This window comes from Choristoneura fumiferana, chromosome 24 (assembly GCF_025370935.1).
Source record: "Choristoneura fumiferana chromosome 24, NRCan_CFum_1, whole genome shotgun sequence".
NCBI classification, from domain to species: domain Eukaryota; kingdom Metazoa; phylum Arthropoda; class Insecta; order Lepidoptera; family Tortricidae; genus Choristoneura; species Choristoneura fumiferana.
This window is the reverse complement of record NC_133495.1, coordinates 6,676,605-6,693,150: the sequence shown is the minus strand read 5'-3', so window position 1 is coordinate 6,693,150 and position 16,546 is coordinate 6,676,605. Positions and strand designations below refer to the sequence as shown.

Below are 16,546 nucleotides of genomic sequence, written 5' to 3'. Positions count from 1 at the left end.
ACTTGCGCATTAAAAATGTTAGACACGAGAGCAATATAGAATTTTGGGATCACTGTTCACTGTTAAGGTTAGCCAAAGAAACAGAAATAGCAACATTAGATATTGTCTACATCCGCCATCTTCGAATGCTACAAATCGAATCCTGGCAAGAAACGACGCGTTAGCCAATAAGGCCTCTTATTATTGTGGCTATTGTCAATCTGACTACTGGAAGTGGGTCAAATTTTGACTTCTATCTAAGATTTGATTACAGATAACAGATAAAATTTCTAAATTTTTTTTTTGGATTTCCTCTGTTTGTATTTTGCTTGGTAAGTTTTTCTTTTGCTACATGTTATTTAACAGTATTTTCCTTTAACATAACGTTAACGCAATACGAAGCAGGAAACGCAAGAAGCAACGCGTCTCAATCCCTAACTATACTGCCCCCGTTACGAAGAGTGCAGTAACTCGACCCGACTAGTTTTCGAGAATACGAGATTCGAGATTACGAGATTTAACGCAGAATGTATATTTTGTATTACAATTTAAAAAATCACTAGCATGTGCAGCATTTAACGCAAAATGCGCTTATGCTTAGGAATTCCATAGTCGAGAATACCACAATCTCTAATTATAACTGCAGTAACTGTTACAGTTATGATAATGGTTAATAGGAAAAAGTTCTCGACTAAACTTGCAGTAACTTTAGAAGCTGTAGTTTGACTTGGCGGTTCAATAGCACCAAACGCGATCTCCCCAAATTACAACCGCAGTAACTTTAGAAGCTGCAGTTATGATTTCACAATGGAAATTGCATTGATTCCTGACGATTTACAGTAATACGTCAAAAGAAGAAATTTGTAGAATCGTTTTTGCTGATTCTGAATATGTTAATTTAACATCAATTTCGACAAAAACTCGAGTTACTGCACTTTTGTAACGGGGCAGTATAGCAGGAAGGATTTAGCGTAGTGCTTCCTTTGGGAGACGTCACCAATCTTGTAATATACCTCACGGCGAAATATTGTCACCTCGCCTCAAAAAATGACAAAACATTGTCTTCTTTATTCACAATGACTTGAAGCATAAAGTGCTTCGTATAGTGATGTTATTAGGTATCGCATGTGCGGATGCGGATGTTTTTTACATCCTTAGTACAAACATCCAAACTTTTGCATTAGTAATATAAGTAGGATATGAAAGTGTTTGTTACTCCATCACGCAAAAGAGGTCTAAAGGTTTTGGATGTAATTTGGCACACGGATAGTTTTTTACATTGCTTAGGAATCTGGAAGTCTAGTTTTCATAAAAATCTAATTGTTAATAGGCATAGCATAAATATTATAAGAGACCATTTGTTTCTAAATAAAATAAATATATGACCTGGATTAACGCAAATAATACTTTTTTCCCGGAACATTGCTTATTTCCCGTGGTATAGCGTTAAACAAAATCTTGGCAGACAAAGTCTGGGGAAACAGTTACTATGTCATATATTTTTCGTTATTAATAATTTAACTTAACCAACAAAAGTTTGAAAACTCCGACATTGTCACTTCAAAGTTCAATATCTCAAAAACGGCTGAACCGATTTTAATAAAACATATCTAAGAACCATCGCTAGAAAACCTGCTTCTTCTCTAATAAAAATCACATTAAAATCGTTCATCCGTTTAAGAGGTACGGTGCCACAGACAGACAGACACACATAGCAGTCAACCTTATAACACCCCTCTTTTTGTGTCGGGGGTTATAAATTATCAAGATGCAGATGCCTTTGAGGGTGCGGATTGGGATATGGATCTAAGCGTTTTGCTAGAGGCGCCTCTTCGCGTGTTTCCATACAAATTGAGATTGTAACGCGAACGCGATCGAGACGTATTTTGTAACCGAAAACTTACACTAAGGGTATGATTCAATAAATTATATGAACGTAAGGCGTTCGTTGAGTTGACGTCGGCATTTCATATATTTATGCGTCATTAAAAATATCAAGATGCGGATGTGTCGACAATTGGATCTTCAAGCATCCTTTGCGAATGCGGATGCAGGTATTTCTACATCCCTAGCCGTAACCCGCAGGCTGCACTCTGAGCTTAGCCTCGCTTTATGGAGATGGAGCGCGGATGGAGAGCGAATAAAGCTTCAATGTTATAATGGTGCGGGTACTTTATTTTGAAGTCTTCTTTTACTTATTTTGTGTGTCATTTTTTTAATCAGTTCATAAATAATGGAATTTTGGGGTAGGTAACAAATCTAAAATATTGAACATAAAACTAGGAAGGGCTACGAATTAGCCCGAAACATGTAGAGCTACTCTCGATTTAAGACGACTCTTATCGGATTTATTTCATTAAATCTAAACTATATCTATACTAGCCTTTTTGCTAATTTTACTTCATGTTGAGTGTATGTACTTGCATGTATCCAACCTTTCATATGTATCAAGCCAAGCCATCAAGCATTATAATTTCAAGCCAGCCCGACCACTGTTTAATTCGACTTCCAAGATTCGACCCATACTAACAGGGCAAGTTAGTAAAAGCTTGTAAAAAACAGCCGAATTAAGAACCACTTACATTTTGAAGTCGGCAAAAAGGCGGAATAGAAATAACCTACGCAAATACCTATTTTTTTGTCCTTCTTAATGAATGACAGAAGTGCCTGACAGGGAAGTCTGTTGTGCCCTCGTTGTGCCGATGATGGCCAGAGGCCGTATTGCCTAATGTTTCTAACGCTCGCGATCGCAATCAAATGACAGATTGCGCATACAAAAACTGTTATTTAGTTGCGATCGCGAACGTCAGAAACGTTAAGCAATGCGGCCTCCGAAGAGGGTCGCAAACAAGGGACCGATTATGACATGTTTCATCAAAATCGGTTTAGCCGTTTTTGAGGTATTGAACTTCGAAGTGACAAAGTCGGGGGTTTTCCAACTGTTTGTTGGTTAGGCTATATTTTCGATATTCATGTTCGAAAACACATTTGAAATTTACCACGAGGTTTACGGTGTAGGAAAATATTGTGAGGAAGCCGCACAAACATGCGAAGCAATTCAATGGTGTGTGTTAAGTTCCCAATGTTCTCTGGGCCCGGGTGGGAACTATGGCAGTGGGAGATACGAGATGGTCATTTGTTTGGGAACGCTTGTAAGGGCTAGCTTTGAGAATAAGAATATAATGTGTGACCATTTTTTTCAATCAATATTATTTTTAACTTCTCAACGAAAATCGGATCTTCCTAAGAAATTATTGCACCAGAAGTACCAGGAACGCATATATGTCACAGGACTATTTAAAAATATGGATCACCGTGTGAAACGGGTTAATTCATTTATTGCTTGGCTCTACGGGCTAGAAAGTGATGGCAGCATACCCCGCGCGCCGGGTGGGATGGGGATGGAAAACAATAGAGTGGAGATGTTCGGTGTGGGAAATTTTCAGTAAAGGTATTGCTCACAGTTTGTAGACCACACAAAGGATTCGGGGTCATCATGGGAATGTGGCAGAATTACCCTAGATTTGGGGTAATTTTCAATGCATTATTTCCGTACACAAAAATGCAAGTTAGGGCTACGTTGCTAATTAATGTTACGTACGGGTAAATATTGTATTATTGTGTTGTTGCTACGAAAATGTACACTTAATACTAAATCAATATTGGTTTCAGTAAATCTATCCCATACAAGTCGTTGTCTATTAACATCAAAAATCATAAAGTAGGCAACGATTTTTGAATTAATGACGACACCACTCAGTGTATTCCCATTATTAGATACCTACTTCAGATTGATAATTATTACATACGAATTGTTACTACTTAGTTAGTAGGAATATCACACATTTCAATCACAACAATGTCAGCACACTCCACTCGTCTATACTCTACGTACGATTAAAAATAACCAGGAAACCCGTAGCTCGCTCTGGCAACACCGAAAGAAAATTCGCCGGGAACCAGCTAGAGCCGATTCAGATTCAGTCGGTCGCTGAAACCCGAGCGCGCGGGCGGGTCGAGCGAGGCGCGATACAAAATCGAACACCGAATTCAATAAACTGACTTAAAAACAAAAGACATTAGAATTATTATTTGACTGTCGAGGCGTCAGTTGTTTTCGTGTGTGGAACGCTTTTTTAAATTGGAACTGGGCAAGGGGGATGTGCACAGAGAGTGAAGCGTTATTAATAAAAAGCCTGTTCTCGCCAGCCAGGTATGTAAACACTTATTATTGATGAGTTATTTTTTTTTAGAAAAACGGCTTGTGATTTTAACGGTATTGGAATTTTTATTATTTTGTTATGAGAGACGTAAAATTATAATGGGAATTTTATCGGAGAGGAAAATTGATAAATTTTATGTGTTTTATAATGATCTCGTTTGTGATAGATGAAGAATAAATTAATTTTATATTTTTTAAACGGTCGATTCGTAGTAAAATTACATTAAAATATGTTTGTTAAAAATACCCTTTCAACGTAAGTTTTTTGAAGATACAGTGGCGGATTTATGTTTTTTAGGAGTGTAGGCCACTTTATATCCGCCGCCCTATGTAACTTTCTAAAATAATTTTCTCGTTGAAATCTGCCGCCCCTAGGCCGCTGCCGCCCCTAGGCCGCGGCCTATACGGCCTATTGACAAATCCAGGACTGTGAAGATATACCTACATTACATACATATTATTATGTGGGTATAGTCGACGAAGTAGCTGCTTTAGGACTGTTCCTATATTCAGAAAAAAAAGATGCTCACTTGTATCTGTAAAAATACGAGTACCTAGTCTTTGACGTTTTCGATCATCGTAGAAATGGCATTGAACATTAGCGTAGTAAATAAAACCACGAAAACCGAAAACAGAGTAAAATTCGACTTGCCAGCTAACGTGTAAAATCACAAGTGAAATAAAAAAAAAATATAGAGACCTTGAATTGAAGTATGAAGGAAATAATAATTGTAGAAAACCATGTTTGCGTTGCGAGGTTACCACATTACCCACTGAAAAAAAAATGCCTTAAACAATTTGCCTTTTCTTCGTTGAAATATTCGTTTCCGCCGAGCTTCGTTGCCTCATATTTCAGCAAAATTTCAGGGAATTACATGTTTGCTAGTTCCAAAAAGCATGATTAATATAAGGTTATTTTCCCATTAAAGTTACCCTATCCATTAAGTAGTAAATTCCAAAAACTCGAGGTGCGAGTCTGAGGTCGAACCACGATCCTCTGCTTGAGAGGAAAATAACTAGGCTACCATGAATACAAGACGCTAGTCTAAATTGATCGAGACGGTTAGGTTTGGTCCTGGTTATCGTCCTGTGGAATTCAGTGAGAAAGCAAGCAAAACGAACCTTTCCGAAAAAATACGATGGAAAAACATTGTTCACTACAAATGTACTTTTTACCATCCACCTCAAAAAAAACATAAAATAACCTCAGGTCACCTTGTACTCAGGAAAATAGGTACTTAATTTGAGAAAATGGCTCGAATAAAGTGCTATCTTGGTAGTAGTTTGGACGCATTAAGATCTAGATATATGATGATTATGTTAGCTCCGGGAATCTAGATTTTATTTTATTACCTGACAGACTTTTGTACCGTAAAAGAATAATCTGAATTCAACTTGCTTATAAAATTTTAGAGATTAGGATAAGAACAAGATAAGTTTCTATAAAAAATGTTTTTAAAGCAAGCTTTTTTGCTGACTTTACTTTTTGTTGACTGTACTTGCATTGTCATCCAACTTACGTATGTATACAAAATTTCAAGTCTTATAGTAGTTAGGTATATTTACTCATAAACTACTAATAATTCTCAAGCAAACTTAACCGTTATAGTTTTCCTTGAAAGTTTGGTATACCTACTAACTACCATCCTGAATTTTTTAAAATGTTTCCACCCACCGGTTTAAATTTTAGAGGGGGGGGGGGACGCTCGATTTTCATGAAAATTTGCACTTTCAAGTTGTATATTTCGCAAACATATCAGTGAATCGAAAAATCATCTTAGCAAACCCCTAATGGTTTTAAAAGACCTATCCAACAATACCCCACACAAGAGGGTTGGATGAGAAAAAAAAATCACCCCTACTTTTCGTCTATGGGAGGTACCCTAAATATTTTTTTTATTTTTTTTTATTGTACCATTTTGTCGGCATAGTTTACATATATATCTGTGCAAAATTACAGCTTTCTAGCATTCATAGTCCCGGAGCAAAGCCGCGGACAGATAGACAGACAGACAAACAGACATGGCGAAACTATAAGGGTTCCGTCCGTTTTTGCCATTTTGGCACCGGAACCCTAAAAACGAACACATAAGAACAAACACGACACGAAAAAGTAAGAAGTTCGTTCACATATATGTACTTTTGGTACCATCAGTCAGATAAGTGGTCTATCAATTTTTAAACCAAGTTCCTATTAAATAAATATGTCGCTAAAGTCGAACTTTCAAGTTGACAGACACGTCTATTGGCATTATTGTTTTGTGACATGCAAACGATTATCTATCAACTTTCGGGTGGTAGACCACATATTTGGCTGATGGTACGTTCCACGTGTTTTACAATATGCGTTTTGTACGGTTCACTAATGTTTCGCAACTAGCGTTTAGCAACCTGATTCATTTCGCAAATATTTCATTTTTTTTTATAAAACTAACCTAACCTAAAGGGTTCTACACGATGGCCCCGAAATAAACCCTGAAATTATTACAGTTTTAGAGTTTGCGAAATGAAAAGATGGGAAATGAATCAGAGGCCGTATTGCCTAACGTTTCTAGTTCGTTTTAGAGTTCACGGGAAGTACCCTGTAGGTTTTGATTCCCTTGCGAGTTTCGAAAATTTGCGGAAATTTGCAGCATAAACGGCTGCATCTTTTGATTGCGTTACCTTAGAAGTTTGATTTTTTCACAGCTCCAAGGAACAGTAGACCTCAGTATTTGATATAAATTTCAGCTTGATACCTCCACGCGTTCCCGAGAAAAAGGGTCTTGACAGACAGACGGACAAAAAGTGATCCTATAAGGGTTCCGTTTTATCCTTTTGAGGTACGGAACCCTAAAAAAGTATATGTATTGTCGCATCACAATGACAGGGAGATACAAGATTAATGACCTTTAATCTGTGGACTCACTGTACGACATTAAAAACGGATTAAGAGGAAATACTTAGAACCGCCTCTTCCGAAATCTACATACATTTTCATTTGCATGATGCCTTTTGGCTGGAAATTGGCTTTACTATTGCATAATTTTAGCATTAGTTTATTTAAAAAAATTTCTTTGTAAAAATAGATTAATAGATTTGTTGTTAATGTGCTTTGTATGCATGGTTAGTTTAATGTATTTTGTTATTGCTCTGCGAGCGTGGCGTGGGACGCCCTCAGACTCGGTGGAGTGATGAACTTCGCAAGGTGGCTGGCAGGAACTAGATGAGAGTGGCTGGCCGGGGACCGTGCTCAGTGGCGTGCAATGAGGGCTATCGTTTTTTGTCTTTCTAGATGGCGGCACTGTTGCGTGAGGTATTTAAGTGTGGCTTTCAAAGTTTCAAAGTCTGTTATTACGGGCGTGAAAACAAAGTTTAGATTAAAATCATATTCAATACACCTTAATACCGTACCATAAAAATATCGAGCATGCCACAGTGTTGCATAGTCCCCGTTTTGTTCGAAAAAAAGGGAGGACAAAGGTTTCCGAAAGACAAAACTGACTCAAAACACAGACATTCATTGACCCGGAACGCATATTTGCCATAATTAATTTCAGATATTGCAAAATATTCACAAAACTATTCTAACTATAAATAAACCCGCGTAGCTCACCCTAAAACTATGAGATTTGACATTTCGGAGACCTCACGCTGCACTAGCGCCTCTAGTGGCGAATTGATACGCCATAGCCCTCATTGTGTTAAGGTTCAATTTTAGGCATTGCAATATGGTATGGAATATGGAAGCCTGGCGTATAGATGATTTCTTTTGTATTTGACGTGGCGGCGGAAAGACCCATTTGCTCGTTTTCCATCCAGTCAAATAAAAAAAAAATAAAACAGAAAGGTTAATACGAGAGTGAGAGGGACGGTACGATACAAACTTTGATTTTCGAATTATTGTAAAGGTGATGACCCCTGTTTATTGTAAAGTTTGCCTGGAAGAGACCGCCCTGAAGCGGTAAGACCGCCTATGTTTACCTTGACAATTTTTCATGTGCCTTTTTTGTTTTGTACTGCTCACTAATTATTGTGGTGTACAATAAAAAGTCATGCATTGTACTTAGTTATTATATTGTATAATATAAAAAAATAATATTAAAAATAAAAATAAAACGAAACGTTGAGCGGCAAGGGTATTTATCTTCAGATGACTTCAGTAAAATATAATCAAAATAGAAACAAGTAAATAATTCTCTTTTCTAATGGATCGTTTGCACCTTTAGCAACATCTATAAATAACAAACTCGGATAAAAACCTCGAGTTTTCCTTATAAAAGTTAAATAACCAAGCGTGAGCCGGTTCCCGTGTCAGCTGTTCTGTCTGAACAATCAAATGACGAGATGTATCTATTGAATAAATATATTTTATTATTATTATGTAGATTTGTTTTTTTTTAAATCGTGAATCATGGCTTTTCACCATTTTTTTTTACAAATTATTGATATCCTAATTGTGTCATATGGACGAATGGTTTTTTTTTACTGAAACTGTAAACTGTTCAGGATATTTTTCAGGATTATCCTGTACAGTACAGGGTAGGTAGGTTAAGTTATTTTTATAACATTCCTGAAGTACTTACAATTAAAAAAAGAGACGTTCATCGATATGAAACACTTGGGAAAAATATTTCCGGCGAAAGGCTAGAGAACCCAGAATTTTTATTTAATTGCATGATAATATGGTTCACATCTAAGTATTATTGTATATATTGTATGTTCAGTTAAGTTGCGAGTGAATGATATTCAAGAAATTGCACTAAAAGTGTGTACGAGTATATAGTCAGATGCGGTTTCTCTTTTCATTACGGAACCCTAAAAAACTTGTAAGCAAAGTTACAAAATGGTTTCCAGTACGACTTTCCTTTATCCGTCCAGTTTTTTATCACTCCAAGTTTTAATTGATTTTTATAGAATGGAGGTATTTAATGAAAGAATTAATCGAATCTACGTGCTTTCGATGTCCTCGGGGCTTTATTAATTGTGATAGAATCACGATTGTTAGTTTTAGCCAGTGCGTGGTTGAAAGAAGGAAAAAAGTAAAAAAACTGGCCAAGTGCGAGCCGGGCTGGGCCTCGCTCAGTGTACTTTTTTTTGAACGGACTGTTGCTGTTAGCCTCAGGCTTTCGCAGTTACCGGAGGGAGTGTATGGAAGGAGTTCATCAACCATGTTTTCAACTTATTTTTGAAACAATTCTTGGTTTTACATTCTTCCTCCGAGAGGGGTTGTTGAATATGCGCGGTATTAAGTATCTCCTCGTTCTTTTACCATAAAAGTTACCGGCTCGAGGCTCCACATATTTTTTACGTAGGCACGTAAGCGTTTTTATAGGTAGATCTAAAACAACGATTGTATATTTTAAGTTGTTTAAACTCCAGGCTCTCCTGCTGCTCAGTGTACTGTAGAATCTGTGGTATTTAACAAGCTTTTGGCAGACCAGACATCTCCCGGCCAGTGTTAACCAATGTCATGGTATCCTGAGGCCGTATTGCCTGATGTTTCTGAAGCTCACGATCGCAATAAAATGACAGTTTTTGTATGCGACATATGTCATTTGATTGCGATCGCGAGCGCCAGAAACGTCGTTCTCGTTCTGAAACTGTCATCATCATGGATTTTGATGGGGTATGGCTCAAGTCTCTTTTTCGTGTACTTTTTTTGTAAGCATTTTCACTGGCCTTATTGCTTAACGTTTCTGACTCTCGCAATCGCAACCAAATGACAGATTTGACATACAAAAACTGCCATTTGATTGCGATCGCGAGCGTCAGCAACGTAAGGCAATACGGCCTCTAGGATTCGGCAATGAAAGGGCCTTAAAGCACTCTGAATCGCAATCGTTTTCACCACTTCTTTCTGTCAGACGATATAAGATGAGGGCAGAAAGAGAGGGTAAATGCGATCGCGAGCGCCTGCAATTTAGACAATACTCATCATAATCATCAGCCGGAAGACGTCCACGGCTGAACAAAGGCCTCCCCCTTAGAACGACATAATGAACGACAACTCGCCACTTGCATGCACCGATTTCCCGCAACTCACACGATGTCGTCAGTCCACCTGGTAGGCCTGCCAACGCTTCGTCTTCCGGTTCGTGGTCGCCACTCGAAGACTTTTCTTCCCCAACGGTTATCTGTTCTTCGAGCGATGTGGCCAGCACATTGCCACTTCAACTTGCATATCTTTCCAGCTATGTCGGTGACTTTAGTTCTTCGACGAATATCCGTATTCCGGATTTTATCTCGCAAAGAACCAATACACATCCAATACTGCACCTATTAGACAATGCTGTCCCTGTATTATTATTGCGGAACGTTTCTGACACTCGTGATCACAATCAAATGACAGTTGTCGCATACAAAAACTGTCATTTGATTGTGATCGCGAGCGTTAGAAACATTAGGCAATACGGCGTCTGTTCTGGTCTATAGGAACCAAATCGGTTGACTGCCTACATGAGTTTCCAATTAACAATTGGCGACTTTGAGTGCGATATTCATGCACTAATCCACATCCTCGCGTTATTTAAACATAATCAATCACATTATGATTGGTTTTTTGGAGTCTTTTTGTATTTTTTATTTCAACTCCAAATTTGTTACTTTTACGGGTATCCCGTGAAACCATATCGAAAATACAAACTGAGACATGGATGCACAGAAAAACCAGAAAAAGAGACCAGCGCTGGGAATCGAACCCAGGTCCTCAGCAATCCGTGCTGCGTGCTATAACCCCTACACCACCGCTGGACAGGAATCTAGATACGAATTTTTCCCATGCATACATATCTCAGGTTGCTTATTTCTACTACGCTACTTATGCAGCAGCACTAGCGACATCTATGTTCCGCTCTCATCGAGAGACGTCACACTCTTTCGGAACCAACGGGTTCGATTCCCAGCGCTGGTCTCTTTTTCTGGTTTTTCTGTGCATCCATGTCTCAGTTTGTATTTTCGATATCAATCACATTAATTAGGCCTGTAATTACTTTTTCCAGTGCGGTAAGCGCGGGTCCACAATACAAGCACGCACTTAGCCAGTCGTTAGTCGCCGGCCATAATGAGGTCGCAGCTTTATATTTTATTTATGCTTGGATTCGCGTTGAATTTTACCGAGGCATGTAAGAAATATTGAAACGAAATATGTACTATCTCTTTATGAGTATGTAAATAATTATATTTGGTCTATGGTTGCTAGCTAAATATTAAGTTTCAGTACTAAGGTACTGAGTAATAAATACTCTTTGTTTCAGCCACAGCTCTTTTCGTATGAAGAATATAATTATTTTTTTAAAATAAAACTATCAATTGTTAGAAGTTTGTCTAGGTTTATTGTTAGGAATTTGGCTACTCGATTAGGTACTACTTGAACGAAATGTAATAATTAATAAAATTTCCTTAGAATGTAGCTGCAGCGTTATCTTATCACTCATGATCAACCGTTCTGGAGATAAATAAGAACATTCGTTTGCGCACAATTTCACAAATAACCTCTCACCCTAAACGCATAATACCTTCTCCGTTCCGTCGTGGGTAAAAAAGACAAAAACAGATGTTTTACTTGTATTTAAAATGCCAAGGTGGCTTTACGTGAAAAAAATACTTACTAGAGCAGCAGAAATTACTGAGACTTCTAAGCTCAAAGTATGCTTTCGCGCGCAAGTGTATGGGCGTAATTGCTTCCTGTAGGAAACACGCCGTGTGAAAAACGACTTGCCCACCTCCGCCTCGTTGCTGCTTGCCTGGCATACATTTTCAAGCAGCACGATGATATTAGGGTGATCATTTTAACAAGCTGGCAGGAAGATAAAAATTAAATTATTAAATCTTAGAATTTTACTAAATTTCCGTAGAAAATCCTAAGAATTACATCGTGATCATCACTACTCATCACTTGCATTGTATAGCGTATACCCGTAAAAAAAATCATGACTTTATACCTGTTTATTCAATTAAGATACTAAAATGACATTTCGTGTGTTATTAGGGTTCCGTAGCCAAAATGGCAAAAACGGAACCTAACTATAAAGTTTCGCCACGTCTGTCTGTCCGTCCGCGGCTTTGCTCAGGGACTATCAATGCTAGAAAGCTGTAATTTTGCACGATTATATATGTAAACTATGCCGACAAAATGGTACAATAAAAAATAAAAATAAAAAATTCGCAGCGGCCGGCGAAGTGCCAGAACCGAACTGCTAGCATCGCGACATTGTTTGTTTAGACTCCAATACAAAATAAATACAAATGATGGTCAAAAATACGTTTATTACTTGCGTTATATGTTTAAAACTTCAAGAAAATCATAAAGAATGCGCGGTCAGCACGGCGTGTTAAAATGCCAATAACGCCATAGTGTAATCCACACATATTCGCGGTATTGAATGCTATGCGAAACGAAAAGATGCGAAAAGTTAATATGCGCACTGAATAATAGTTCAACCGTTACAAAAGCGAAATGTTGTTCGACCAAATGTGCAAAATATGTAGTGATTAATAGGCTAAACGAATTTCTGTGAATAGTTTTTCGGCTTACTGACTCATATGCCAAGTAAATAGTCTGCTAAAGGTTGAGTTACGAAACGTTGGTCTGTGAAACAATACACCTGCGTACAAATTCATCGGCGTACCGTTACTCGGCGAAACGTTGTCTGCCAATCAATAATCTGCCTAAAAATAGTCGGCGAATCATTAGGTAACCAACGCACACACTCACAAACTTTCGCGTTTATATATTGGCATAGAATAAGTAATACAAATATATTAGGATGCAACAAGTCCACCATCTACTCGTACCTATCTAAAATTTTAGTAACTAACAAGTGGTGGTTTCGACATCAAAAATCTTACCTCCACTGGATTCTGCGTTCCTGGTAGACGAGTGTAGGTAACAGGTATGCAACAGGCTAGTTGCCCGTAGGAAACTATCTCATTAACACAAAGTACGGGAGTTGTCTTATCTTTGGATAAAAAAAACTCAGTCTTTGTGGTAGCGAAGTATAATTTTACCTACATACATACCTACAACATACTTCTGTAAATAGTCGAATATTTTAATGTTATACAAAATTTGTGTTTCTACAATTCAGATAATGTTGTAAACATTGCATAATAAAATAATGCAATAAATCAAATATAGTTAAATTTAAAACGTTTGGTGGACTTTGTTAAAATTAAATCTCACGCCGAATCTCATCACGTCGCCTTTAATTAATGACAAATGATATTTCTAAAACCGGGCACGTCACGGACAGCGGGGCTACTCCGAAGTTCGTCTCGTTCCATCCCTCTGACACATACTATTTAATACGAGAGTGAGAGGGACGGTACGATACGAACTTCGATTTTCGAATTTCGGAGTAGGCCCTCAGGATACTTAGACGCTCAAGTATAAAACAGTGGTAGCCTAGCAGTTTGACCAATGGCAGCAGAGCAGAGCGTTGTGGGTTCGAACTTCGAACCCAGACTGCAACTCTTGACTTTTTGAATCTTAACATCGTTAGGCAATCTGCGTATACCTGCAAAACAATTCAATGATGTGTGTGAAATTCGCAATTCCCACTGGATCTGGCTGGAAACTATAGCCTAAGCCCTCGCAATCCTAGAAGAGGCTTGTGATTGGACGTTCTATAGCCCAAAGATGATGATGGCTCAAGTATTCGGCATATAGTATAAATATCTTAAAAAAAGTATAAATTGTGTTCGGTTATGATACCGAACTTCCAGCCAGCCAGGCGTGACAGCGACCATTTATAACCGTCCAGACTATTCAGGACACACCCTTTCATCGTAACGACCATAGAGTAAATAAATACTAAGAGACAGTAACATTCATACGAGGTGTTTTAAATTTAGTCCGAAATATTTCAGCACTTCACACGTTCACAAATGTATTGAAATATCAACACATTGAAAGATGTTCGAAATGTATTGGGTTAAGGAGTGACTCCATTTTGAACCAAACAATCCGACGAAAAACCCTTATCTGATGATTATATTTCAGATTAAGACTGTTTCCACGATGTGCTGCGAGTAATGTGTTTTTCATGAACCAATAGAAATTCTTCATTTACCTATCCTCGCAGAGCGCACGTCTAGGTGAAATAGCCGAGCGGAGTGAGGCGAGGTAAATGAAGCGGTTCTATTAGTTCATTCATGAAAAAAACATTCCTCGCAAAACATCCTTGCACATCTCTAGCGCCCGAACGGAGCCTTACCGGAACGAACATATTTCGAAATATCTTGTATTCTTAACTGGATTACGTATAACTCACTTTGAAAACGTTGTAATTTGTAGTGAAAATCACGATTATTGTTCACGTAGATACGAACCAACAGACGCTTTCTCCTAGCCGACATACTATACCATAGATCAATTTGATTATAGTGCGCTAGTGGATTAATAACGGGTGTGGCCTGTACACGAGCAAAAAATTAAAACATAGATCGTCCTCGTCAAACTGAACAACGTTCAGCTACTTTTAAAAATAATGGAGTCTTTAAATTTTCCTTTTTTTCATACAAATTAAATACTACTATCAGTGTACGCCATCCTAGAACACAATTGACGTCGCCTGTCACGCTACAAACATCAAGCATTTCACTTTACGCTTCTTCGAATAAACTTAAAAGTGTAAAAAATTAAAAAACTAATTATTTTTAAAAGTCGCTGAACTAATGTTGTTCAGTTTGAGGAGTATGATCTATCTTTTAATTATTTCCTCATATTACAGGCCGCACCCGGTATATCCCGAAGTCCGTAGAGTAGACAAAGTAGACAAGACACCTAGTCACCTACAGTTAGTTTTGTGGAAATGGTCTATACAGAGTGATTCAGGAAACGCGAGCAGAACCAAAGCACTATAGTTAGTCAGATTAGCGGTTTTTTATAAATGTTGTAAACAAAAAGTAGGTAATAAATTATTTCCTAAGTGCGCATGGTCACTGAGCTAAATATGATTGTGAAATCCATTATTAATTATACTGTTTCTACGGTAGGTGAAAAAAATTACTTTGGGCGACCTTTCGCATGTACATTCTCTCAATGTCATTCTAAAACATGATACAACAAGTTTTATTGACTTAAGTGACCACTAACAGCCAGTAATTTGAAAACTTGTACTAAGAACAAATGATAAATAAAAAATTGCATCATATAAAATAAAATATGTCTTCAATGTTCATTTTTTCGCCTACCGTAAAAACAGAGAATACTGAGGGTGTAGGGTTGGTCCTGCTCACGTCTCCTGAATCACCTAGTATTGTAGCGTAGTTACTTGAATCGTTCCATCTGTTTTTAGGTACTCTTTGACTCGGATGTCCTCAACCGACCCTTTGCAGTATGATCTACGTTCATATAAATGCCTTCTCGATGTTGAAACCTTTGTTTAATATAATAAAAGGGGTCATAAATCTGATTCGTTCGAGTGCAATCTTGAAGTGTGTGAAATCGGACTTATTATTTAATAATGAAGAAATTAGTGTGTTTATACGGAGTCGAGTGAGGATTTTGGTTAGGCAACTAGTTAAAGAAGCGTGAGTTGGGTAGGTAAGTATGTTCTCGCGGATGTAAAACCCCAGAGCTTTTCTTGGGGTCATGTCGTCTTAAGGGCCAAAGATCCTTGCTTTTGTTTAGGATTTTTTTAAAATTTTATACATATGAAGTACTTTATAGGGGGGCGTGCAGCCAGGGAAAATGCATTATGGACAATTGGGAAGTGAGGGCCAAGACAGTGCCGGGCTAAAAAAACCTCGCGGTTAGAATATAAGCATACTGGTAGGAAAAGAGGTGCGAGAAAGGTACCTTCAGGTTTGACTCTCAAAATGAACTACGTCCGCGAGTCATCACTGCGCTTGGCAAACAATCATAATCTGAGGCCGTATTGTCTAACGGGTGCGCATTTGTTCACATAACTTTTTAAGTCCTATTATCGGAAGTCCGAATTTTTTTTTCATACCATGTTACATCATAAATCACACTTCATTTTTTTTTTAATACTAACGATCGAAACTCATAATCATCGGAATTCATAATATAACTATTCATACACCTTGTTCATACTAATATTGGTTTTCATATATTTTATTATACTAACGATCGAAACTCCTAATCATTCTAATTCATAACGCCAATATTCATAATTTTGTTAATAAGTACTAATATTTGTTTTCATATATTTCTTAATCATAGGTGTTATTTATCCGCATTATTGAAATTCATAATGTCAATAATCATACATCTGCTTTATACAAATATTTATTGTCATACTTATATCTTAATCCTTAGTGTACCTAAATGAAATTGGATAGGTAACAATAAAAAATAGGCAAGAGTAACGGATTCTCGCAAGACAGGTGTACTCTCTT

At 37.6% G+C, this 16,546-nt stretch overlaps 1 protein-coding gene and 1 pseudogene across 1 annotated transcript in view; one reads left to right on the top strand and one right to left on the bottom strand.

Moving 5' to 3' along the window:
* The window catches only part of LOC141441932 (cathepsin K pseudogene), a 4,368-nt pseudogene extending 1,984 nt beyond the window's left edge, over nucleotides 1-2,384 (bottom strand).
* Nucleotides 2,385-3,977: 1,593 nt separating this feature from the next.
* Dpp10 (Dipeptidyl peptidase 10) overlaps nucleotides 3,978-16,546 on the top strand; it is a 179,102-nt gene continuing 166,533 nt past the window's right edge. Inside the window, exon 1 of the mRNA XM_074106623.1 lies at nucleotides 3,978-4,192. The gene's annotated coding sequence lies outside the window, so the exon portion shown is untranslated. The remainder of the gene's footprint in view (nucleotides 4,193-16,546) is intronic.